The sequence below is a fragment of the Hemitrygon akajei genome, chromosome 11, assembly GCF_048418815.1.
Source record: "Hemitrygon akajei chromosome 11, sHemAka1.3, whole genome shotgun sequence".
Taxonomy (NCBI): domain Eukaryota; kingdom Metazoa; phylum Chordata; class Chondrichthyes; order Myliobatiformes; family Dasyatidae; genus Hemitrygon; species Hemitrygon akajei.
In genome coordinates this window covers 41,579,109-41,605,761 of record NC_133134.1, presented here as the reverse complement: position 1 = coordinate 41,605,761, position 26,653 = coordinate 41,579,109, and positions in this window count along the sequence as shown.

Here is a 26,653-nt window from a genome sequence, read left to right as displayed (position 1 = left end):
GCTTAATTAGTCCAGCACAACATTGTGGGCTGAAGGGACTGTTCCTGTGCTGCCTTATTATTCCACTTGCCACATTTCTATAAGATCATCCCTTAACTCCAAAAAGTTCAAACCAAGCTGTTTTTAATCTAGATAGGACAATAATCTCATTTTAGGAATTAGTCTGTTGATTCACTTTTGGACTGAACCATCTTTCTTTGTAACCTGTCAAATCTTTTGTACCTCTGTACTTTTCAGTTTTACCCTCTGACATGTCCCTGATTTTATTTACTTTAGTATTGCTAGTTGTGCCTTCAGCAACCTATGTCTTAAGATCTACAGTTCTCTCCCTAAACCAGTGACTCTTTACCTTGAGTCAAATCTCTTTAACCATGCTTTTTGGATGACTACCGTAAAATCTCCATAAGTGACTCTTGCATTAACTTTGCAAAGTAATTTGGGCTGTTTTACAGGGGTAAAGATGCTCCACAACTTTGTTTTTGTTGTAAATATGTGCATTAAATGAAAGCGGGAGAGATAAGCCAGCATCAACCAACTGGTTAGAATCTGAACCCTAAGCACAATTATAGATATGATTATCTGTAATTTCTCAGCAGTGATTTTTATTTGAAATGTTGTGTCAGATTTCCAACATGATTGTTTGCATCTATTTTATGTGAATATATACTTGTATAAGAATGGGGGTTTTTAAATGGGAAATAGGGTGTGTAGCATATTGGGCACCAATGTCATCTGCCAACATCTCAAAGCCTGTGATTTGGACCTAAGTTTTTGAGGTAAGATGTCATGATCTTTTCTCCTTACATAACTTTATTCCAGAGACCAGGATCCCTACTGGTCTAATTAATTCCACAGTAATATTCATTCTTTTGAAGGTAACAAGAACAGATGCTAAAATGACGCAGTATCAGCGTTCCCTCTAATTTTTTTTACTGCTGCACAGACCAACCATTGTTCTGAGCAGGAAATTATTACATGGTCTGAAAACTGTGCAGCACTTTAATAAAGCATTATGTAAAAGAAAATTCCAGCTGTGCAGCAACAAAGGCTATGTGCGCGGGAGCATTTCAGTCACTCTGTGGCTGTGTACTCCACAGTTCAGAGGGAACAGTACACAATATTATGTTTAGGATTATGGGATGTATCTAATGTCATAATGATAAGAGTTCTAGTTTATATGTAGAGAATGCCTGCCAGGAATGTACACAACAGGCAGATTATGATGTCATGATGATTTGACGGTGATCAGGAGGAAGAAAACTCACCAACATTTAACAGTTTGAAATTCACTGTAATGCAAGGAAGATCACTGAAGATCTCTACCCGATTTCCCTCGGGATCAATAAAGTATATCTGTCTGTCTGTTCACAGTTGTTCCTGGGAGAACCTCAGTTAATGACGAGGAGGCATACAGGAGTGAGATAGATCAGCTGCTTGAGTGGCGTTGCAACAACAACCTTGCACTCAATGTCAGTAAGACCAAGAAATTGATTGTGGACTTCAGGAAGTGGAAATCAGGAGAATACTGAGCTGTCCTCATCAAGGGGGTCCGCTGTGAAAAGTGTGAGCAGTCTCGAGTTCATGGGTGTCAACTTCTTTCAGGATTTATCTTGGGCCCAACATATTGATGCAATCATGAAGAAGGCATGCCAGTGGCTACACTTCATTTCAAGTGTGAAGACATTTGGTATGTCACCAAAGATGAGCAAATTTCTACAGCTGTACCACAGAGAGCATTCTGACTGGTTGCATCACTGCCTGGTGTGGAGGCTCCAATGCACCAGATCGAAAAAAAACTGCAGATGGTTGTAGACTCTCCCAGCACCACCATAGGCATTAGCCTCCGCACCATCATGGACTTCTTCAAAAGACACTGCCTCAATAAGGTGGCATTCATGACTAAGGACCCTCACCATCTAGGACATACCCTCTTCTCATTCCTACAACCAGAGAGGAGGTATAGGGGCCTGAAGATGCACACTCAATTGTTTATGAATAGTTTCTTCCCCTCCACCATCAGATTCCTGAACGGTCCATGAAGACCACCTCACTACTTTACTCTCTTTTTGCAAAGTTTATCCTTTTTAAATTTCTTATTGTCACTTAGAGTAATTTTTAATGTATTACACCATACTGCTGCCACAGAATAACAACTTTCATGACATATCAGTGATGTTAAACCAGATTCTGATTCTCTCTCTCTTTCAATCTTTTTATTAATATTAATAATATGAACAAAATACAATTGATATATTAATAAAGGGATTACAAACATACAAATTCCCATTGCACATGGAAGAATACATAAGCAATGATTACAGTATAAATGAGTTTTCCCAAAACATGAACCATACAGTATATGTATGAACAAGGTAAATCTAGGTATTTCATAATATATGATATAAAAAAACAAAAAAAGAGAAAAAAAATGTTTGCAAAATTAGCTAAACTACTAATCTAATAGCTAATAAAGAAGAAAAAAGAAGCAAAAATAAGAAAGAAAAACTAGAAAAAGAAAAAAAAGGGCTGTTTATAATATCTCACAAGAATACATAATCATCAGTGTCGTCAACTCCGATCCTCTCAACATAAATAAGATTAAAGCTGGAAAATCAAATAAGCTTGGATCTGATTCTGTAAGGGAGCAAGCTACTTTTAGTTATTTTTTGTCAACTGTCACTATCGGAACTAGTCACTGCAAGCCTGTAAACAAATGCTGTGACTTCCTTCCCAGTCTGTTCAGGCAGCAGATCTTGAGAATTTGGGTGATGGACATGTGGTGAACAGAGCTGAGTTTGGGGCAGGCACTGCATTAATAGGGTAAAGCATTTCAAGGCACATCTTGAGCCTCATGTGCGGTCTAGTTATTCTTGCATTGCTGCATCCAGGACTCCAGAGTGGAGACTCTGGTATGAACAAGAAAATGAGGTGCAGTAGTGCAGCTCGTCCTGCTGCTGCCTTGAAGCTCTACTGATCCAGTTTAAATCCTGACTTCTGATGCTGTCTGTGTGGAGGCTGCACGTTGTTCCTGTGGCTGTGTGCATTTTCTCTGGCTGCTCCTGTTTCCTCTTACCTCCCAGTTGCTAGGTTCATTGACCACTGTAAAATTGCCTCTTGTGCATAGGTGATCAATAGAATGTGGGGAGGATGGGTTACGGGGAAAATTAGTCAGAAATGGAATTGCTCCGAAAGCCAGCGTAGACCTCATGGGCTGAGGTGGCCTCCTTCTATGTCTTAAAGAAATGTGCTAATCAGGTCGTACCTGTGGGGAGAGAGGCAGAAGTGGGGAAAATTACAGATAAAGAAAAGTTTTGAGTTGTAGTGAAAGCACAGAGGTGGACAGGATCATGAAGAAGGGTGAAGAGCTGGTTCTAATGGACTGCTGCTTCTCTATGGCACAAGAAACATCTAACTGCAGTTCTTCCACTAAGGATGCAGTACAGCATCTTAAAATCATTTAGGCTGTTGTTCCGCTATACCCCATAATGTCCTACCGTTTATAGTAGAAGTCCTACACTAGTTTGATTTTCCAAGGTGCATCTCCTCAGACTTAGCTGTATTGAAATCTATTTGCCATTTGCCTAACTGATCAGGATCCTCTTGTAATATGCAAACCCCTTCCTCACCATCAACGTTCACTTAATTTCGTATAATCCATCGACTTGCTGATCAAGCCTCCTTCCTTCACATCCAAATTATTTATATAATTAACAAATAATGAAGGTTCCAACACTGACCCCTGCAACACCCCACTATTCATTGGCCTCCATTCCAAGATACGTCCTTCACTTGTTTCCCTTATCTGTTGAGCAACCACTATTTTCTCCTCAATAAACACTGAGGAGATATAAATTTTTAAAATCCCTTCCATCTAAGGTTCAGAAATAACAACTCACCTTGTTGCAGACTTTAGGACTCAGCATTGAATTCAATAATTTATGGTAACCAATTTTTAAAATTCTCATTCTTTCTCATTCTCTCTCCCTCTCCCCCTCTCCCTCTCTCCCCTCTCCCTCTCTCACTCACTCCCTACCTCCATATACTGTATATATAGCTATAGAACTACTTGGATTTTTCTTAACCTTACCTGCCAGATCCATTTCATAACCTCCTGATTTTCCACTTATAATATTCTTAATCTCTTATAGCAATCAAGATATTCACTCATCCCTAGCCACCCAGACCCAATATTGCTTCCTTCTTTTTCTTGACCAGAGCCTCAATATCTCTTTGCAGCCAATGTTCCCTAAACTTGTTGGATTTACTCTTCACCCTAACAGGAACATGTTGCTCCTGATGCTTGATAATCACATTCTTAAAAGCCTCCAACTTGCTACCCGATCCTTTCCTTTAAAATGTGCTCACCCAATCAACCTCTGCTAGATGCTTTCCAATTCCCCCAAGATTAAGACTCTAACCTGTGGACCTGTCCGATCCACTATTTTAAAATTAATAGTATTATGGTCACAAGAGGCAAATTGCCCCTTGATTTCTACTTTAGTTTCTTGCCTGTTTCATTCCCTAAGAATGGGAATGAAATATTGGAAACTCCTTGGAAAGTTTCCAGGGCGCAAACCTGGGCAAGGTTTTTTTTTTATGGAAGACCGGCTCCCCTCTCCACGCCACCAATGTTGTCCAAGGGAAGGGCATTAGGACCCATACAGCTTGGCACCAGTGTCGTCACAGAGCAATGTGTGGTTAAGTGCCTTGCTCAAGGACACACACGCAGCCTCAGCCAAGGCTCGAACTAGTGACCTTCAGATCACTAGATGACCGCCTTAACCACTTGGCCACGTGCCAACACTCCAGTAGGGCCCTCTGTATATAGACTCAGGAAACATTCCTGGGCACATTTCACAAATTCCACCCTGTCCTCTCCTTTAACACCGTGGGTGGCCAGTTAATATTGGGGATATTAAGATTTTTTTTGTTTGTTTTTCTGTTGTTTTGTTGCCTGTTGTGTCCTGCGTTGTTCTGCCATAGTGGGCATGCTACACCATTGCTGGAACATGTGTGACCCAGCACACCCTGAGGTGTGTTAATTGTTAATGCAAATGACGCATTCCACTGTAGGTTTCTATGCACGTGTGATAAACAAACTTGAATCTTGAATCTTTCACTAATAGTTGTTATTCTTACAACTATGAGCAATTTCATCTGCTCCTCAAGTTCCTACTGACACTTGGGGGTTCTGTAAACGGTGTATGATCCCCCAGCTGTTACATCCTCCCTTCTCAAAAAGACTATGCTAACATGCACCTGTCATGCCTGTAGCATCTATATCCTGGAACATTTTATTTTGAAATTTCTTTCCTATTTTAAATTTATTTCTGGTAAACTGAAGTATTGCAGAATTATATTTTATGAACCCGCCAGCAGGATGCAGAATCTTTTTACCTGGTACTGTTCAAAATAGGTCTCTGGTTTTGTCCTCAACACCAGAGGGAGCCACACGGTCAGTTGAAGCCCCAACAGTAAAACAAAAGCTTCTAGCTACATCATCCTTAAACAAGTTAACTGTTTCTAGTGTCTGTAGATTATTTCGTGCTGCAAAATAATAGATAGAGCCGTCAATCAGAATATGCTCGAGTCTAGCACAGCACCATATCAATGTCTTAACACATGGCACACATGGTTTGTAAAGGTAACTTTGTAAACTCTACTGCTTTCCCTGTAAAAAAGAATAAGTACTTTGTACGCAAATTTGTGCAATAGGTTAAAATGAATATTTAAATATACAGTTATTGAATCAATCACTTTTAAGTGCAATTGATCAATTGGTCTTGTTGATCTCAGGTGCTAAGTTGGCATGTGTTATCCCTGAAGTGCCCACTCAAGGTTTCTCAACGTTGGACAATTTCTTCTACCAGCAGAGTGTTTTGATCTTCCTGCTCCTCCTGAAGCCACATCCCACCCAATGACAGTTGCATTGTAGAACCAAAGCTCAGATCCATGTTTGTCCCATTTATTATGTTTCCAATTACCATAGTATATATGCCTAAGCCGACCGGTTTACATCGATGTTTTGAGCCCTGTTGGCAACCTTCACCATGTAGTTTCTACTTCCTGTCAGTTTTATAATATCCCCATGATCGATCCTAACATTCTTCAATGGGTGGCTGGAATACTGTTGCAGTGGCTCCCACATGAAACCTATTCTCTTGACGTTGTGACTTGTGGCCACCCACTCCCCTGATTCCTCATTTCCTCCGCTTGTTCTTCTAAGTCTGGCTGCACCTAACACGCAAGCTGGGTCATACTAGCTAAGATGTTTGATGGAGTGATTCCATGGTAGAATGCGAGGTGTCCTGTACATTTTATTTGGGATCTCGTAGACTGCTTTGAGCCCATTGTGTTACCACCATGGATTCAGCAGTGCAGCAGATACGGCAAATGCGCATTTGAATATGCATGTGTCAGCTAGTTATTATTTCATCGTGACAGTATTTAACTCCATTCTTTTCGTCATAGCACTTGTCGAGACTTGAGCAGAGCACAGCAACATTTTGCTGCCTGTTTGCATTCGGCCTCGCCTGAGAAATTGGAATGTTGAGTCAACCTACTCTGAAGACTAGCAATATTCATTTTATATTTAATTATTCCTTTCAGCCACAGAGTTGGCTTTGTTTTCCATTTGAGGGTTTTAGTTAACAGCCCTGTTTGGCCTAGCATTTGTTGTTTTCTTTTTCGCCTAACTCTGTTTACATTAAAGTCTGTGAACTATGACCCTCTTCAGTGTCTCTTGCTCCGCACTTGGGCCATATCCGAACTTAGTGACACATTGTCCAATAGCTGCAGCTTCATTGTTCCCTTTGCCATGCAGTACAATGGTGCAAAGGGTTGTAGACCATGGGCACAACCCTCCCCAAGTTATCAAATGACATTGCCACAAGAAGGCAGCATCCACCACCGAGGATCCTGTCTTTCCGGGACCTGTCCTGTACTTGTTACCATCATCAGGAAGGAGGTACAGAAAGTCTGAAGACCCACACACAAAACTTCAGAAACTACTTCTTCCCCTCCGCCTCCAATTTTCTGGATATTCTCTGAACACTGCCTCATTACTCCTTTTTTGCCCTTTTTATTTATTTCATAATTTATAGTAATTTTATGCTCAGTGGCCACTTTATTAGGTAGCTCCTGTATCTAATAAAGTGGCCACTGAGAGTATGTTTGTGGTCTTCTGCTGTTGTAGCCCATCCATTTCAAGGTTCAACATGTTGCGCACTTGGAGATGCCCCTCTGCACACCACTGTTGTAACACGTGGTCATTTGAGTTACTGTCATCTTCCTGTCAGCTTGAACCAGTCGGGCCATTCTCCTCTGACCTTTGACCTCTCTCTGGGGTTCCCTCACGTGTTCTGTGATGGTATGTGGACAGCCAGAGTACTGTCAGCCCCCTTGATGCCTCACTCCATGTATGAGGCTTAACAAGGTGTTTTCGCCCACAGAGCTGACACTCCCTAGTTTTTTTTGGTTTCTCACACCATTCTCTGTAAATTCTACAGACTGTTGTGTGTAAAAATCCAGGAGATCAGCAGTTTCTGAGATACCCAAACCATTCTGTCTGGCACCAACAATTATCCCACTGTCAAAGTCACTTTGATCACATTTCTTCCTCATTCTGATTTTTAGTCTGAACAATTGACCCTCTTGACCATGTCTGCATGCTTTTATGCATTGAGTTGCGGCCACATGATTGGCTGATTAGATATTTGCATTAATGAGCAGGTGTATAGGTGTACCTAATAAAGTAGCTGCTGAGTGTATCTCTTTACTCTGCGTATTTGTTGTCACAGAACAACAAATTTCACGTCACATAAGACAGTGATAATAACCCTGAGCAACACACACGCACACACACACACACACACACACACACACACACACACACACACACACACACACACACACACACACACACACACACACACACACACACACACACACACACACACACACACACACACACAAAGTCAGTTGACATTTTGGGCTTCGAAATATGCCCTGCAAAGTCTTTGCCTGACTTGCTGAGTTCCTCTAGTATTTATACGTGTTGCCCAAGATTTGAAGTGCCTGAAGAATATTTTGTGTCTATAATAAACCTGATTTTGATTTGGATTATTAGATGCTGAAAGACGCAGAAACATTGAGCCATGCCAACTGTGGCAAACTATGTATGTCTGAACTGTTGAACCAATACCTTATGCCAGTTCCTTAGAGAACATGTGTATGGCAAAAACTAACTTAGTGGAATCTAAGATCTGTTCTGCAGAGGCATATGGTCTGATCTGCAACTACCTCATAACTACCAGCTAGGGGAAGGGGATGATCTGTTCCCAACTGAAGGAAGCCTGAATACACCTGACAGAAGAGAGGAGCCAGCAACCTCTACATTTGTAGTGGAGCTCTGGGAAGCTGTAGACCATATTCCAACTCTTTGAACAGGGCTTCACTAGATGAACTGTACAATATCCTGATTAATCCCAAGGCAGCACATAGCCAATTGCCACTGCCTTCCTGTAATGATTTCATTCAGCTGGGCAGAGACATCTTTTAGTGTATGTACTTGTTAGTACATTTGTAATTACCACAACGTGATCTATACAACTTTTTCCAAAGAGGCTTTATCTCACACTTTGATTTGGTCCAGGTTTGTTCAAAGTTCAAAGTAAATTTATTATCAAAGCACATATATGCAACCATATATAACCCTGAGATTAATTTTCTTGTGGGCATTCAGAGTAAATGGAAAGGAATTTTAAAAACAAGCAAAATAATAAATAAATAAATAAACAAACAAACAAACAAACAAACAATAAATATTGAGAACGTGAACTGAAGAGACCTTGAAAATTAGTCCATAGGTTGTGGGAACAGTGCAGTGTTGGGTTGAGAGAAGTTATCCCCTCTGATTCAAGAGCCTGATGGTTGAGGGTAATAACTGTTCCTGAACCTGGTGGTGGAGTTCTGAGGCTCCTTCCTGATGGCAGCAGTGAGCAGAGAGCATGGCCTGCATGGAAAGGTTCCCTGATGCTGCTTTCCTGAGATGGCGTTTCATGTAGATGTGCTCAGTGGTGGGGAGGGCTTTACAGCTGATGGACAGAGCTGTATATGCTACTCTTTGTAGGATTTTCTATTCAAGGGCATTGGTGTTTCCATACCAGGCTGTGATGCAACCAGTCAATATACTCTCCACTTCATATCCATAGAATTTTGTTGAAGTTTTAGGTGACATGCTGAATCTTCACAAACTTGTAAATGCCTACTTCTACTTCAAATCTTCCTCAAGGGCTATGGGTTGATCTGGAAAATGGGATTTATATAGGTACTTCAAGCCCAGCATGAACATTCTCCACTACCTTCTCGGGTGTTTCCCATTTGGACTTGAGAGTGTCCAATCCACACAGATGTTCCTGAACACATTTCCTGCAATTTGGTTGTGCCATTAAATGTAAGCTGTCCCTACCTGCATCTTGCACCCTGTTCTTATGTGCTGAATGGTTTCAGCGGATTCCTTACACAGTCTGCGTCTTGGGTCGTGTCTGGTGTGATAGACTGGAACAAACCATAAATGGATGAGACTGGACAACATGGAATTAATATATATATATATATATATATATAGTCTGACTTGTGTATATACAGTGATATATATTGTAGCATAGTATATATATATAGAGGTATGTTTCAAGGCAAAGAAAGCTTTGAATTAATAGATGTAATGTGTATAAGAGGTATACTGGCCAATAGTGATGCACTGATACAAAAATATTAAGTTGTTTATTTTGTTCTTTTCATTCTAAATAACACATACTGTCTTTTTATTCCAAGTATTCTATTTTGCTCCCAGCTATTGCTCCCAGGAAATCCACTTGTTTTATTTCAGACTAGTTGTGTCTGCAATTAATTCTCTTACCAATTAGCTTTTAAATGTATTGCTATCAATCAAGCACATGACAACGTTCTGCCTTTCAAATATATTGCCCCATCTTCGGTATCCATGTCTCTGGCCAACCCCAAAATTGTAACCAAGTAAAATAGCTCTATTTAAATCATATCGCCAGTGTAATACTTAAACTTTTAGCTAGTGAGACAAGTAAAATCCTTTGTTACTGCTGTGCTATCCTTTCAGACCTTCTGTTTTATTGATGACCTTCCTTCCAGTGTGAAGTCAAAAGTGGTCAGTGGGGCTGTTTGGTGATGATTGAACAACTTCAATTCCATTCTGAGCTTTTCAGAAGTGAAGTGGTTTGAAAACATGCATAATATTATATTCATAACATTGAAAGGACATGACAGTGAAATTGTGATCTAGTAACCTAGAAGTCTTAATCAACAGTTCAGAGACCTTTGGTTCAAATCTGACCACGGTACCCATGAAATTTAAATTCAGTTATTAATGTGGATGTAAATTTAACAAAGGACATTTGTTAGTAATAATGATCACAAAATTATGAGGTTATTGTAAAATACATTTGATTCACCAATGACCTTCAGGGAAGTTATGGGGAAAGGATGGATAGGTTAGGACTTTATTCCCCAGACTCTAGGGCCTAGGGCGCAGAAGATTGAGGGGAGATTTGAAAGAGGTATGCATAGGTATTGATAGTGGAAATGGTGGATGCAGGTGGGATTTCAACATTTGAGAAATTTGAATAGGTACATGGATGGGAGGGGTATGGAGGGCTGTAGTCTGGTTGCAGGTTGATGGGGCTATGCAGATTAATGGGCCGAAGGGACTGTTTTTGTGCTGTGGTGTTCTATGACGCTATGACTAAATAATGACCTACAGTGTCCTCTGAGGATCTATCTTCATTTCTCTTTTCCTCCTTATCTGTAAAGTGACCATTTACCTCATCATTTGTGAGCATCATTTGAGCAGTCAGTGCTTAGCCTTTGAAGTTAAATTGGATTCCCTGCTTCCTCGCTCAAACTAGTTTCAATTGATCAGGGGAACTGTGGAACACCCAAACCCTGGGAAGGTAAATGAGTATTCAAGCCTTAAATTTTGTGAGCTTCCTTTTACCATGATCATCAGTTCCTAAAAGCAAATGCTAGAAAGCACTGCAAATACGTTCAGTAGCCACCTTCAAAGTAACCTGAGTATAATTTGCAAAATAAAATATTTGTAGCACTATGTTTTCAAAAGAACTAGGGAGGTGGAACTAATTTGATGAGATATAATAGACAGATCATGTTAAATAGCTTCTGCATTGTCTGTTCTTTTCTACAATGTGTTTAAATTCTTGTTTCTCTGTGCTTCTGCTTTCATGTGCAGATTTTAAAATTTACAGTTAAACGGTTAAAGATTTAATTTCAAGGACTTTTATTTAAATATACATTTGGGTCTCTCCCTTGTGATTTCATGAAAGATAGTTCATTGATTTTGGTTTTCTTGAAGTATCTTCATGCACATAATCTCTGGGATGTCTGTTTGCATAATACATGTCGGATGTGACTATTTAATCACATTCCAGGGAAATGTTTTTCTTCTAGGCTAAATGCCAAATGCCACTTACTGTCTTAAGCTGTGCTGTAATGCACCTGAGAGATTCATTCGCTAATATCTAAGCAGTTTGACTGTACGAATGCTAAACTGAAGCACGATACACATTTTCAATTATTCTTCAATGTTACCATCATAACCTGAAAATAATCACAGCAAGTATAAAGTCAAGCCCCCTGTCTGCAAAGAACTTTTCCTTCTCTTCCAAAATTAATCTTGGAAGTGATGATTCCACATAAAATGCCATTGCTGCTCTTACTAATCTCAAGTTCAAGTTCAAGATTATTGTCAAGGGCACGCTTTTCCATGAAAATGAGTTTTTTTTCCCACAGAACAGTACATTTAAAAAGTGATGAAAATTGATCATGTAAACTTAAGTTAACATACATTTCATAATTTGATAAAACTGGCCATTTGCTAGAAATCCAGAAATAAAATGCATTAGCTGCTGGAAATCTTGCAATGGAAACAGAAATGTTTAAAGTTCAAATTTCAAAGTATATACACTCAGTTTATTAACTACAGCAGTGGAACCAGGTGTAGTCTTCTGCTACCGTAGCCCATCCACTTCAAGGTTTGATGTGTTGTGCATTCAGAGATGTTCTTCTACACACTACTGTTGTAACACATGGTTATTTCAATTATTGTTATCTTCTTGTCAGCCTGAGTCAGTCTGGCTATTGTCCTCTGACATCTCTCATTAACAAGGCATTATTGTCACTTATCAGATGTTTTTTGATTTGCACACCATTATCTGTAAACTCTAGAAACTTTTGTGCATGAAAATCCCAGGAGACAAATAGTTTCTGATATACTCAAACCACTCAATCTGGCACCAACAACCACTAGAGTCAGTCACTTAGATCACATTTCTTCCCCAGTGACATCTTATCTCCTGATTCTACCACAAGAGGAAACGTACTCTCCATATCCACCCTATCGAGACCCTACAGCATATGGGCCACTTTGAACAAGATTTGCAGGGAAAATCATCATAGTTGCCAGAAAGACAGGAATTTTTTTTTTTTTTTTGAAGTCTACGAGCTGCAAGGACTTGGTTCTTCTCCCATGGTTAGCTCTTGGTATTAACAAAGGCAAAACCCATTGACAGGTTCAACTTCCTTGTTATCACTGTTGTCCATTCAGCATATTCGCATTTTGATAATTAGTCTTCTGAGATGCAGGTGTCGAGTCTTTGAACACATGTCTTGGAGAATAATAATAAAATGGCTTATTTTCCTATATTGAGATGGGCACAGGGGAAACAAAAGTTAATGAACTGAAGTGTTCACTGAGGTTTATACTCCGGCTTGAATCACAAGCTTGTGGGTCCAAGTCTCACACTAGAGACATGAGAAACACATAAAATTTGACCCTGGAGTAGTACTAAGGGAGAGTCCTGCCATCAATTATTGCCCTCCTTTAGGTGAGGTCCTCAACCGAGGCACCAGTGAAACTCAAACAAGTTGCTATCTGTCTTGCTCACTGGGTTCTGATCTCCCCTGCTGCCTTTCATTTACTGAGGCCCTAGTTCCCACACTTTCTTTAAACGCACTGGGTACCCAGTTCCAACACCCCCTTCAACTGGCCAATAACTCTGTGTCAAATTGGAGGTCTTGACCTTTCAATACTATGTTCCTCCGACTTAAAGAGAAGGTGAATTTCATTACCGATCTCTCTCTTTGCTGAGATTGTCCCCCTAGTTCTCAATATGATTTCAATATGAGTTCTGAGTGTGTTGTGCACTGGAGCTTGATGACTGAAGGTGGAATCACAGTGATCCTTGACCAGAGGTAACTGAATTTAAATTGTTTGACATTGTCCTGTAAATTTATTTTACTCAATATACACTGGAATTAGATATGTGATGGACACATTGAATAGACTTATAGCTTTCATGCTATAATGTAGCAAGTATGGATGGAGAATAGTTTCTGAAGGCAGTAATACTTGACAAGGATTCTTTACAGCCCCACTGTTGATATCGAAGTCTTTTGTACGGTCAAAACAGCTAGATATCGTAATATCAGCTGTGAGCTGAGGAAAGATGCCTCCTCATGGGATAGGCTTATTATGACAGAATGTTCAGGATGATGGAAATATGACAGGAAATCTGGCCCAACAGGCAAAATCCAGTCTCCTGTTCGTGATAGAAATGTGCAGAGTCACCTCAGAGCACAAACCAGCAATATTTTACTGCACGCTGGGCACACGAGGTCTGATGGCTATACTCTGTCTCCCACAGAATATGTTCAACCTGGGTGGAATTTTGCGATAGGGAACAGAATTAAATAAAAATATACTAAATACTAATGTAACTTTCAAAACTGGAATGATTAATTGACCTGGGTAATGTACAGGGTAATTGGGTAGAGTGAAACAGTGTTTGTAGTGAAATCTTAATATTTTAATTTACAGAACTTGTTCACGAACAGCTTGACTCAGAATACAGTAATTCCTCAATTTACAAATGTTTGATTTATGGATATTCACTATGGTGTCATTGACTCTTTTGGATACATATATTTTATTAACAAAGCTATTTTTCATTGGAACGAATTGTGTATAACTCTGACCATGATGCATTGCACAAATCCTCCTGGACTGTAAGAGATTGCTGTACTTGGCTTGTTACCTTGAATTATCACAATTTATTCAAGATGGCTTAGTTTAACCCACGAAGGTCAATGGAAGACATATGATGCAAGTGCCAAGTCAGACAATCAAAGAGCTGTATTTCTTCCAGCCCTAATTTCAATGGAAAGATTATATAAAATACTAATTTTACTTGGCAAAAGTTGTCACACTGAGGTAGCTGACAACCACTTCAAGATTTCAGATACCTTAATTATGATTGTGCTCATGCAGAAGGTGAAATGTTGAGTTGAGGGATAGTCGATCACATTGCTACTCAATTCTCACTTTCACTTTTATCTCTTTCCTCTTTTATTTCCATTTATCAGACTGTCCGAAAAAATCCTGAAGTATAAATTCCAGACTGCATCTTCCACATGCTCTTTCATTTTTTTTAATATATTTTTTATCTGCCTTGATCCAAATATTAGCTATCTGACTATTGTCAGTGACAGTGTGTTATCTAAGAATCTTGTATTCATTTTGCCTCCTTGGTAAATGCAGTTTTCAATGCTTGGTCCAAGACATAGCCCAAATCTCAAAGATACAAGATTTGGCAGTCTTTGTTTGTCAGATGTTTGCACCTGTTCGACTTTCATTTAGAACCTGAAGCCAAATGTTCTGTAAGTTTTGAAGGAATATGTTCAAGTACTCATAGATAATCTGAAATAAAGTCCTTTGCTTTTTAGCTGGTCACACAAGCAGGTCAGTCAGTCTCGGAGATGTGCACCAAAGATCCACTGATCATTATAGGCTTAATTTTAAAAATGTGTTTGTTGCCCATGAGTGCCATCTTGAACAGCTACAGGTTTTTTTTGCTGAAAGTATTTATTTCTACAGCTCAGGAATGTATGTCCAGGCCAGAATGTTTGTGTGGTTTGGAGGAAAATATTTATTTACTGACATACAGTGCAGAGTAGGCCCTTCTGGCCTTTCGAGCTGCACCAGCCAGCGATCCTCAATTTAACCCGAGGCTAATGACCAATTAACCCACCAGCTAGTACGTCTTTGGACTGTGGGAGGTAACTGGAGCACCCAAAGGAAACCCATGCGGTCATGGGGAGAACATACAAACTCCTTACAGGCAGCAGTGGGAATTGAAACCAGCTCACTGGAACTGTAGAGCGTTGTGCTAATCACTACGCTACCATGCTGCCCCTGCCATAGGTGCTGGTCTTCCTACGTGTTTGCTACCCTTGTATTCTTTGTTGGTAGGGCCTGTGGGTTTGGGAAGAGCTGTTGGAGTAGATTAGGCAATGTCTGCAGTTCATTTTGTGGACAGTGCACTTATGCAGAGCAAGAGTGGTGGAGGGGTAGGGATTTTATGATGGTGACAAGGTAACAAGGTGTCTGATTAGTCCAGATGGTTTGAGCTTCTTGAGTTCGTAGGAACTACATTCGTCCAGACAAGGTGTCCATCCTTCCGAACCTTAGCAGATGAAGGGAAGCAGATAGGAATTTAAGAACTGAGCTGCTTGCTACAGCATTCCCGGACTCTGATCTGTTTTTTTGTGTGGTTGCTCAGTAAATATTCTGATCCTCACTTCCCCCACACTTCCCAAGATGTGAAGATGTGGTTAGAGACAATGGGCAGTTCCTCATTCAGGATGCATCAGTTAGATTCAAGAGCTGCCAGCAACTATTAAATATGCCCCAAGAGGCCAAGCAGCATATTTGCAGCTGGTTTGGACACTACCCTTATGTTTAAAACATGCCTGTATAAATTTCACTTTTGACCTACGCTATAACGTGTTGGAGGACCATAAAACTATATGACATAGGAGCAGAATTAGGCCACTCAGCCCATCGAGTCTTCACTGCCATTCCATCATAGCTTATTTATTATCCCTCTCAACCCCATTCTCCTGCCTTCTCCCTGTAACCTTTGATGCCTTAGCTAACCAAGAACCTATCAACCTCTGCTTTAAATATACACACTGACTTGACTTCCATGGCATAGAATTCCATAGATTCACCACCCTCGGGCTAAAGAATTCCATCTTACCTCTGTTATAAATGCCTTCCCTCTACTCTGAGGCTGTGCCCTCTAGTCTCAGACTCACCCACTAAAGGAAACATCCTGCCCACTTTCACTCTGTCTAGGCTTCCAATATCTGATAGGTTTCAATGAGATTTCCCCCCCCCCCCCATTCTTCTAAACTCCAGTGAGCATAGGCCCAGAGCCATCAAACGTGTCTCATACATTAACTCTTTCATTCCCAGATTCATTCTTGCAAACCTTCTCTGGACCCTCTCCAATGCCAGCACATCTTTTCTTAGATAAGGGGCACAAAGCTGCTCACAATGTTCCAAGTTGCGTCTGACCAATGCCTTATTAAAGCCTCAGCGTCACATCCTTACTCGTATGTTCCAATCATCTCAAAATGAATGTTAACACTACATTTGCCTTCATTACTAGTGACTCTATCTTGCAAGTTAACCTTTAGGGAATTATTCTCGATGACTTTAAGTCCCATTGCACCTCAGAGTTTTGAAATTCCCTCCCCCATTTAGAAAACAGTCTACGCTCTTATTCCTTTACCAAAGTGCATGACCGAACACTTGCTAACTCTTGATTCTGTCTGCCACTTCTTTGCCCATTCTCCCAATCTGTCCAAGTCCTTCTGCAGACTCCCTGCTTCCTCAACACTACCTGCTCCTCCAACTATCCTTGTATCCATGAGTTCCTTGTACATTATAATTCCAATGTTCATATCTCTGCACATATTTGAAGCAATTCTGTTTTAGTGGCATCGATAAAGACAAATCAGAGATTATGAAATTGCTTAAAGTAAGCAAATTGAGCCAATATCTCTGTATCATGAATTCGCATTGTGGATTTGTTATTTTGTGATCTCACACTAGATGATTGTGGGTTTGACCATTGAATCGAGGTTGACATTCCTAATACTCTGTGTCAGCTGTGGCTCAGTGGGTAATGAGAGAGCAGGCTGCGGATTCAAGTCCTAATCTAGAGATGCGAGCAGAAAACCTTGGAATTAGAATAGCAACACTTAGCAGATTCCCGTCATGTCTTTACTTGAGAGTTAATTTCCTTATTGATATTGAAATTGGTGAGGGAGAGGAGAGACAGCTCCCCCGCCACAAATCTCAAATAATTTGTATGCCATCAAGCAGGCATTGCTTTGGGCAGCTCCGAGTAGATTGAATTAATTAAGACTTCAATTCATACAGTTTTAAAATTCTAATATTAACTCATTGAATGTTTTGTATTTTTCTTTTAAAATCTATTGCCCTCAATGACATTTAAAATATTCACTGGTACACAATTCATTGCTGGTATATATAACAAGTGCAGTCTCATTTAGTATATCAGGAGTTTATGCAAGGATTCCTCTTAAGATTTTTTTTAGTGCTTAAGAAGGCAGTCCCTTGTACCTCTCATTAAATTCGGCATATCATAAATTAGTTGAACTAATTAATGCAATTCCCAGGCTATCCCAATGTGTTGCAGTAACAGATTTGATCATTTGCAGGCATAACGATGAGAGAATTTTATAAGTGGAGTTATTTCATACTGTAAGCTCTGGAATCACAAACACGGTTCATTGCTATTATAGTCAGATGAAGAAGAATTCTGTGCTCTGTGTGCATGCATTTTCTACATGCTCCTGCACAATCTCGTAGACTGTGTTCTTATTCACAATCCTGATTTCCCTCCTTAACTTTCACAAAGTTCAAACTAAATTTATTATCAAAGTACATACTTGTCACCATATACAACCCCAAGCATTTCCTTGTGGGCATTCACGGTAACTACAAAGAAACACAGTAGAATCAAGGGAAAACCACAAACAACCAGTGCTCAGCGGCAACAAACTGTGCCTGACAAAAATGAGGAAAATAAAACAAGGTAATAATAAAACTAAATAAATAAGCAATAAATATCAAGAATATATATCCTTGAAAGTGACTGCATAGGTTGAGGGAACATTTCAGTGCTGGAATGAGTGAAATTATCCCCTCTGGTTCAAGAGTCTGGTGGTTGAGGGGAATTAACTGAAACTGGTAGTGTGGGAGCTGAAGCTCCTGTACCTCATTCCTGATGGCAGCAGTGAGAAGTGACGAGAAGCCATTAATTCCCACCAGCTCACTCTTGCAGCATCATGTCTACACTTTGTTATCTTGCTCTAGCAGCTGGCCGTCTGCAAGATTCCCTTTGCCACAGAATATGACTTGAGCATGTTTTGTGGCAATGAGATTTTTTGGCCTCAAAGGAAGGACTACAGTACATCTCCAGTTTATCAGCAGAGTGTTATAGTATACTTTACATGGATCCTCATTCTTACACCAAAGAAAATTCATTAATAGAACATATAAAAGTAATAATGCTCAAAAACTGAAATATTCCTTGGCAGATAAACTTGAAGTAAGAACCAGCAACTGACCAGTACCAGTACTACCATCATTTTATTGGGAGGTAATAGATTTGCCTTTGCCTTTGCAGTAGCAGCTGTGGCATTGAGAAAAAGAACAGGCGATGATTCTACAATCGCAAAAAATGAATGTTGGTAATTATTTAGCTCTTCCCGTTTGTGACAAATTGTTTGCTGCCTTTTATCTCCTTATTCTTTCTGACCTAATTCATGTTACTTGTACCCTGCATTAACTGTTTAGTAATTTTAAGGGTTGTGCATGTTGTTTCATAATGGGAGTCTTCGGGCTTTGTCATGTATCCCTGTGCAGTGTGGAATTTGAATCAGATAGGACTGACGTGTTGCCATTCTGATGTAGTCTGGTATGGATGGCAACCAATTCCCTTAAAACACTGGCAGCCGTTCTTCATTATTTAGGGCTGACAGCTTTGACATAATCTGCAATTAATTGCAAAGAATGTGCTTGAATATCAGATAGCCAGTTAACTTTACTACTGTGGAGCGAAGCCATCTGTTCTTGCACTGTTTCAGTGGAAATAAATTAGAGGCGTGGCAATGTACTGCAGCCTCCTGAAGGCTGAATGGTTTAACACAGGACATTGTTGTGAAAATAAGCCTCTCCAAGAACAGAGCTTCAAGAAACTAAATTACTGCAACACACACAAAATGCTGGTGGAACACAGCAGGCCAGGCAGTATCTATAGGAAGAGGCACTGTCGATGTTTCGGGCTGAGACCCTTCGTCAGGACTGACTGAAAGGAAATATAGTAAGAGATTTGAATGTAGGAGGGGAGGGGGGAATGCGAAATGATAGGAGAAGACAGGAGGGGGTGGGGTGAAGCTAAGAGTTGGAAAAGTGATTGGTAAAAGGGATACAGGGCTGGAGAAGGGAAAGGATCATGGGACGGGAGCACCAGTGGGAGATGGAGAACAGACAGAATGAAGGGCAGAGAGAGAATAAAAAGGGGAGGGGGAAAAAATAAATAGATCAGGCATGGTGTAAAAAGGGGAGGAGGGGCATTAATGGAAGTTAGAGAAGTCAATGTTCATGCCATCAGGTTGGAGACTACCCAGACAGTATATAAGGTGTTGTTCCTCCAACCCGAGTTGGCTTCATCTTGACAGTAGAGGAGGCCATGGATAGACATATCAGAATGGGAATGGGACGTGGAATTAAAATGTGTGGCCACTGGGAGATCCCGCTTTCGCTGATGGACAGAGCGTAGGTGTTCAGTGAAATGGTCTCCCAGTCTGCGTCAGGTCTCAGACTTCAGTAACTAAATTACTGAAGGCTTTTAATTTGTATTAACCAAAACTTAAAATAATGTTTCCTGAGAGGAGTGGAGTCAAGAGACCATTCAATGCCTCACGTTTTGATATTACAGCAGAAAATAGGGGAAATATTTGGCAGTTCAGTCATCATCTGATGAGATATAAACAACGTCAACAACCTTATCAGAAATTAAAAATAGTTATGAACCACTTTGAAATTGTCCCAATTCTTAAAAAGGGATGAGTGAGGCAATGTATGCATTGTTTAGCACACAGCAGCAAAGGTATTTTGTAATGTAGATCAATCCTTCAATGTAAAAGATCCTGACTTTTGAAAACTATGCTCACAGTTTGTCAGGCAACATAAATATCTAAATTAGTGCCGCTCAAGCCTGCTCCATTATTCATTAAGATCTTGGTTCATATAATTGTAAACTTAACTACACATTCCTGCAGAGGGAAGTGGACACAGCCTGGTCCATCACAGGCACAGCCCTCCAAACCTTTGACAGAATCTACAGGAGGCACTGCCTTAAGAAGGTGACATCTTTCATCAAGGACCTCCACCATCTGGGTCATGCTCTCTTGCTGCTACCATCAGGAAGGTGGTAAAAAGCCTGAAGTCCCACTACCATCAGATTCAAGAACAGCTACTTTCTTACAACAATTCTTGAGTTCTTGAGTTAAGCTGCACAGCCCTAGTCCTACCTCGGCAAAGGAGCTCTTGCGCTACAATGGAGCTTGTTTTTGAAGCAACACACACAAAATGCTGGAGGAGCTTAGCAGGTCAGGTGTTACAAATGTGCCACAGCTCTGAGGGGCCCAAGGGTGTGGGGTAGCCCCCTCCTTTGTGAGAATCGCAAGATCACTGTTAAGTCAGTTCAGGAGACCCAGGAAATGAGAGAAAGACATGCAGAATCCACAAGTCGTTGGAATGTGTCCTGGCCTCCGAAAGGCGGACCCATTGATACTGGCTATTGTCTCTTGGAGACGGACTTGTGTATTGCATCCTGTACGATGCATCGAAGCCCCGGGCAATGAACCAGGGGGAGGTTGGTGGAGGGATTGCATCATCCCAACCTGATTGACATCTGAGACCCTGTGAGTCAGGATAAAAAGAGGGTCTGTGGGAACAGCCCCTTTAGACACACCAGAAGAAACGCTAGCGATCCCATAATAGCAAGAACCGGTGGAAAGGCCACGTGCGTCCTTTTCCATTTGCCCCAGAATCAGTGGGCCCTTTACCACGGCAGAATGGTTTTTAGCTAACAACAGGGAAATCAACTCCCAACGACTCTCGAAGGATTGACATCATAAAAGGAATGAGCAAGTTTTAAACCCGTCTTTCTCTCCAACCCAAAAGCTGCAGCTTGAGTGAACTGAGTGACTTTTATATTTCCATCGGACAATACATTATCCCCTAGACAACGATAGAGCTATTTCTTATTGATTATTATTATACCCGCGCTTTTAGATTTAGTATTGACGACGTATATTATCTGTATGTTTGCATTGATATTATTTTGTGTATTTTTATCAATAAATACTGTTAAAAATAGTACCATCAGACTTCAACAGACCTCTCTATCTTTGCTGGTAAGTGACCCAGTTACGGGGTACGTAACACAGGCAACATCAATAGAAAAGAGTAAACAGTCGATGTTTTTGGCCGAGACCCTTCATCAAGTTCTAATGAAGGGTCTTGGCCCGAAATGTCAACTGTTTACTCTTTTCCATAGATGCCCTGTGGAGTTCCTCCAGCATTTTGTGTGTGTTGCTTTGGATTTTCAGCATCTGCGGATTTTCTTGTGCTTGTGAACTTGTTTCTGATTTTTTTCTTTGTTGTGCTAATGTCTTGTTTTGCACAGTCCTTTTCTTCACCGTCTTGTATAATTTATGTGTAATTTGTGTTCTGTATGCTAGCTGAATCTACATGCCTATGATGCCGGATGAGCAAATACTTATTGTACCTGTGGCTCTCTGTACTTACATATAACAATAAACTTCACTTAACATGATTATATTTAATCTTCTTTAATTATCTTTAATCTTTCATTTCAAGTACTATCTACCTCTTCCTTAAAAATATTCAGAGTTTGTTTCTAACACCTTTGAGGAAGAGTTCCAAAGACTCAAAATCCTTTGAGAGAGAAAAAATAATTGTCTCTTTACTTTCCTATGGGATGACTTCTTATTTTTAAACCGCAACTTCATAGTTCTTCCAAGAAAGGAAACCTTCTCTTCATACCTATCAATCAAGATCCCCCTGGATCTTATATGTTTCAATCAAATATACCTTACTTTTCTAAATTCCAGCTTGTCTGACCTTTTCCCATAAGACAATCTGCCATTTGAGATCTCACTCAAGCCAGCTTCAAAAGTTCAAAGTAATAATCAAAAAAACGTAAGTTACCATATACTATCTTGAATATATTTTCTTGCAAAAACTGAAATCCAATAGAATTTACAATAAACTATACATAAACAAAGACTGACAACCAGTGTGCAAAAGAAAACAAACTGTGAAAACAAAAATTAATACAGAGAAGGTGAGTTGCAAAGAGACCTTGAAAGTGAATCTGTAGGTTGTAAACTTAACTGGATAGAAATTTGTCTGTAGGCAAATATGCACAATTGTGTGCACAAATGCAAAATGATCCACAGCCCTGGAATGTCCATAAAAACTCGACCAGTTGTTTAAAGTCATGACTTGATTTGGCCAGGATGCTCTGGCATGATTTACCTTTCCCCGTTCTGACTCTATATTTTTGAATCCATCAATTGCTCTGTTTTGTATAACGACATAAGACAACAGAATTCTAAATCAGAGGAACGGGCTATTTGATCCAACTGACTATTGCAGGATTTTATGCTAAATGCAAGGCTCCTTTTGCTTTACTTCACCTGAGAACAGCAACAAAAATATTTATATGTCTGGTAAAACACTGACACTGTATCTGTGGCAGAGATGTTAAAGCACAATTTAGTGGGTACTGTATACAAAATATGAGCACTAGATCCCTGTTTCAGGTAAGTGCACAACTGCCTCTTTAAAAACCACTTTCAAGGTAGTCCTGTGTAAATAGTGCATTATTTGGGGATCCTCAGACAGGCCCTCTCGTGTTTATAACATGGCTCTGGATGTTAAAAACATTCATAAAAACTGGAAATGCATTCATCTGAACCCCTTACTCCACCAAAAACAGTGAGTTAATTTATATAGTGTTTTTAATAGGGCCAAATGTCCAAGTAATATTGCAGGTGCATTCTCAAATACAGACTGACAAGAATAAGTAACCAAACACTTAACTAGGCAAGTCTTATTAAGTATCATAAAGGAGGAATGCGGTGTGGAGAGGTTTAAAAAGAGGATTCCAGTGTTAATTAGTTCCAGTGATAGATTGATTACAGTTGGAGTTGATTAAGATCCAGGATTAGAATAGTGCAAATGTCTTGGAGGGGTTTCTGGGCTGGAGGGATGAGGCCAAGGAGGAATCTGAAAGCAAGGATGAGAATTTTGAAAGAGACATTTTGCATAACTGGAAGCTTGAAAGTCAGTGAGCACAGAGTTAGTACGTAAGAACATGAGAAGTAGGGGCAGGAGTCGGCCACCTGGCCAATCGAGCATGCTCTGTTGTTCAATAAGATCATGTCTGATCTAGCCAAGGTAGCGGTATAGATTGTGACTGTTGTAAAGTAGACGGTGCCAGTTAGGAGCAGAGCTTTTGATAGCCTTGACTTTATGGAGTGAGGGAGGCCAGCTAAGAGTACACTGACCTGCACCTTTAGCTGGTCCCTTACGTAGTGGTGGATACAGCCCAGTCCATCTCAGGCAAATTCCTCCCCACCACTGAGCACATTCCATCATCAAAGACCCTCACCATCCCGGCCATGTTCTCTTCTCATTACTACCAGTGGACAGGAAGTACAGGATCCTTAGGTTCCACACCACCAGGTTCAAGAACAGTAATTACCCTACAACCATCGGGCTCCTGAACTGGAGTGGGTAACTTAACTGACCTCAACTCCAAACTAATTCGACAACCTACAGATTTATATCCACTACTGGAGATGGAGTGAGTACTTTGGAGAGGAGATGTTTTGGAAAAGTTCGATGACCTTTGGCTCATACAGGAGAATGAGGAACTGGTAGAGAGGGGTTACAGGGAGTGCTCACTCCTAGGTTGCAGGAGGTTGGTAACTGAGTAACTGGGTCACTGTTAGGAAAAGGAATGGCAATGGGCAGCCAGTGTAGAGTACCCCTGTGGCCGTTCTCCTCAATAATAAGTATACCCCTTGGACAAATAAGAGAAAACCTGCAGATGCTGGAAATCAAAGCAACACACACAAAATGCTGGAGGAACTCAGCAGGCCAGGCAGCATCTATGGAAAAGAGTACAGTTGACGCTTCAGGTTCATTTCAACATATAGACACATTTTGTGTGTCTATACCACTTTGGATACTGTTGGGGAGATGACCTACCAGGGCGGTGGGGAGCCACAGCAACTGAGTCTCTGGCACTGAGTCTTACTCAGTGGCTCAGAAGGGAAGAGAGGTGAAGAGGACTGCAGTAGTGATAGGAGATTCCACAGTTAGAGGAACAGAGACAAGATTCTGTGGACATGATAGAGACTCCAGGATGATATGTTGCCTCCTAGCTGCCAGGATTAGGATCGGGTGCATGGCATTCTAAAGGGGTAGATGAGCTGCCAGAAGTTTTGGTACACGTTGGCACCAATAACGTAGCTAGGAAAAGTGAGGAGGTCCTGAAGAGAGATTGTAGGGAGTTAGGTAGAAAACTGAAAAACAGGACATCCATGCTAGTAATCTCTGGATTGCTGCCTGTGCCACACACTGAGGTGGAGGGGGGTGGGGTAGAATTAAGATTAGGAGTATTTGGCAGATAAATGCGTGGCTGAGGAACTGAAGCAGGATGCAGGGGTTCAGATTTATGGATCATTGGGAACTCTTCTGGGGAAGGTACAACCTGTACAAAAGTGCTGGGTTACACCTCTGCCCAAGGGGGACCAATATTCTTGCAGGCAGGTTTGCTAGAGCACTTCAGGAGGATTTGAACTAATTTGGCAGGGGGACAGGAGCTGAGTGATAGGGCTGAGGATGGGGCAGTTGGTTTACAAACAGAGGCAGCTTGTAGTGAAACTGCTAGCAAGGACAGGCTGATGATCGGGCAAAATTGCAGGCAATGGGATGAGTTGCAATGTAAAAGGGGGACAAAATCAAAAAGGGTGATGAATACAGGACTGAAGGTGGTATATTTGAATGCACACAGTATACTGAATAAGGTAGATGAACTTGTAGCACAGTTACAGATTGGCAGGTATGATGTTGTAGGGATCACTGAATCATGGCTGAAAGATGGTCATAGCTGGGAGCTTAACATCCAATGATCATAGTATGGTTGAATTCAAAGAAAAGGATCTTGTGCTTTCCCAGTGTATGTGACAAATAAACTGTTCTCAGGCTTCAAGCCAGGTACAGGTATTGATTATAACCAATGTTTCGCTGACCAGCTCTGACACCTTCTTCAGGAATCATCGGTACATGCCATTATGTAACTGTGCTACAAGTTCATCTTTGCCCAGGAATCATCCCTGAAGATGTCAGAGTTTGTCATTAAAGCAGGTTATAATTGATACCTGTACCGGCATGAAGCCCAAGAAGAGTTTATTCGTCATGATAGAATTTACCTTGCAATTTGAGAAGGAGAAGCTGAGGTCAGATGTATCAACCTTACAGTGGAATAAAGGAAATTACAGAGGCATGAGAGAGGAGCTGGCCAAAATTGTTTGGAAGAGAACACTAGCAGGGACAATGGCTGAGCAGCAATGGCTGGAGTTTCTAGGAGATATTTGGAAGGTAAAGGATAGATACATTCCAAAGAAGAAGCATTCTAAAGGTAGGATGACACAACTGTGGCTGACAAGTCAAAGCCAACATAAAAGCCAAAGAAAGGGCATATAGTAGAGCCAGAATTAATGGGAAGTTAGAGGACTGGGAAGCTTCTAAAAGCCAACAGAAGGCAACTAGAAAAGTCATTAAGAAGGAAAAGATGGAATATGAAGACGATATATATTAAAGATGATACCAAAAGATTCTTCATAAATATAAAGTGTAAAAGAGGAGAGAGTAGGTATCAGACTGCTGGAAAATGATCCTGGAGAGGTAGTAATTGGGGACAAGGATATGGCAGACAGACTGAATAACTATTTTGCATCAGTCTTCACTGTGGAAGACACTAGCAGTATGTTGGAAGTACAGGAGTGTAAGGAGGCAGAAGTGAGTGAAGCTGCCATAACTACCGGTAGATAGAAGATTCTTGGGAACTGAAAGCTCTGAAGATAGATAAGTCATCTGGATCAGATTGTCTACACCCCTGGATTCTGAAAGAGGTGGTTGAAGAAATTGTGGAGGCATTAGTAATGATCTTTCAAGAATCAATAGATTTGGGAATGGTTCCTGAGGATGGGAAAATTGAAAATGTCACTCCACTCTTCAAGAAGGGTGAAAGGCAGAAGAAAGGAAATTAGTTAGACTGACCTTAGTGTTTGGGAAGATGTTGGAGTCAATTGTTAAGGAAGGGGATTTGGAACATTTGGAGACACATGATAAAATGAGCCAAAGTCAGCATGGTATCCTTATGAGAAAATCTTGCCTGACAAATCTGTTGGAATTCTTTGAAGAAATAATACGCAGGATAGACAAAGGAAAATCGGCTGATGTTGCTTACTTGGATTTTCAGAAGCCTTTGACAAGATGCCACTCATGAGGCTGCTTACAAGTTAAGAGCCCTTGGTATTACAGGAAAGATACTAGCATGGA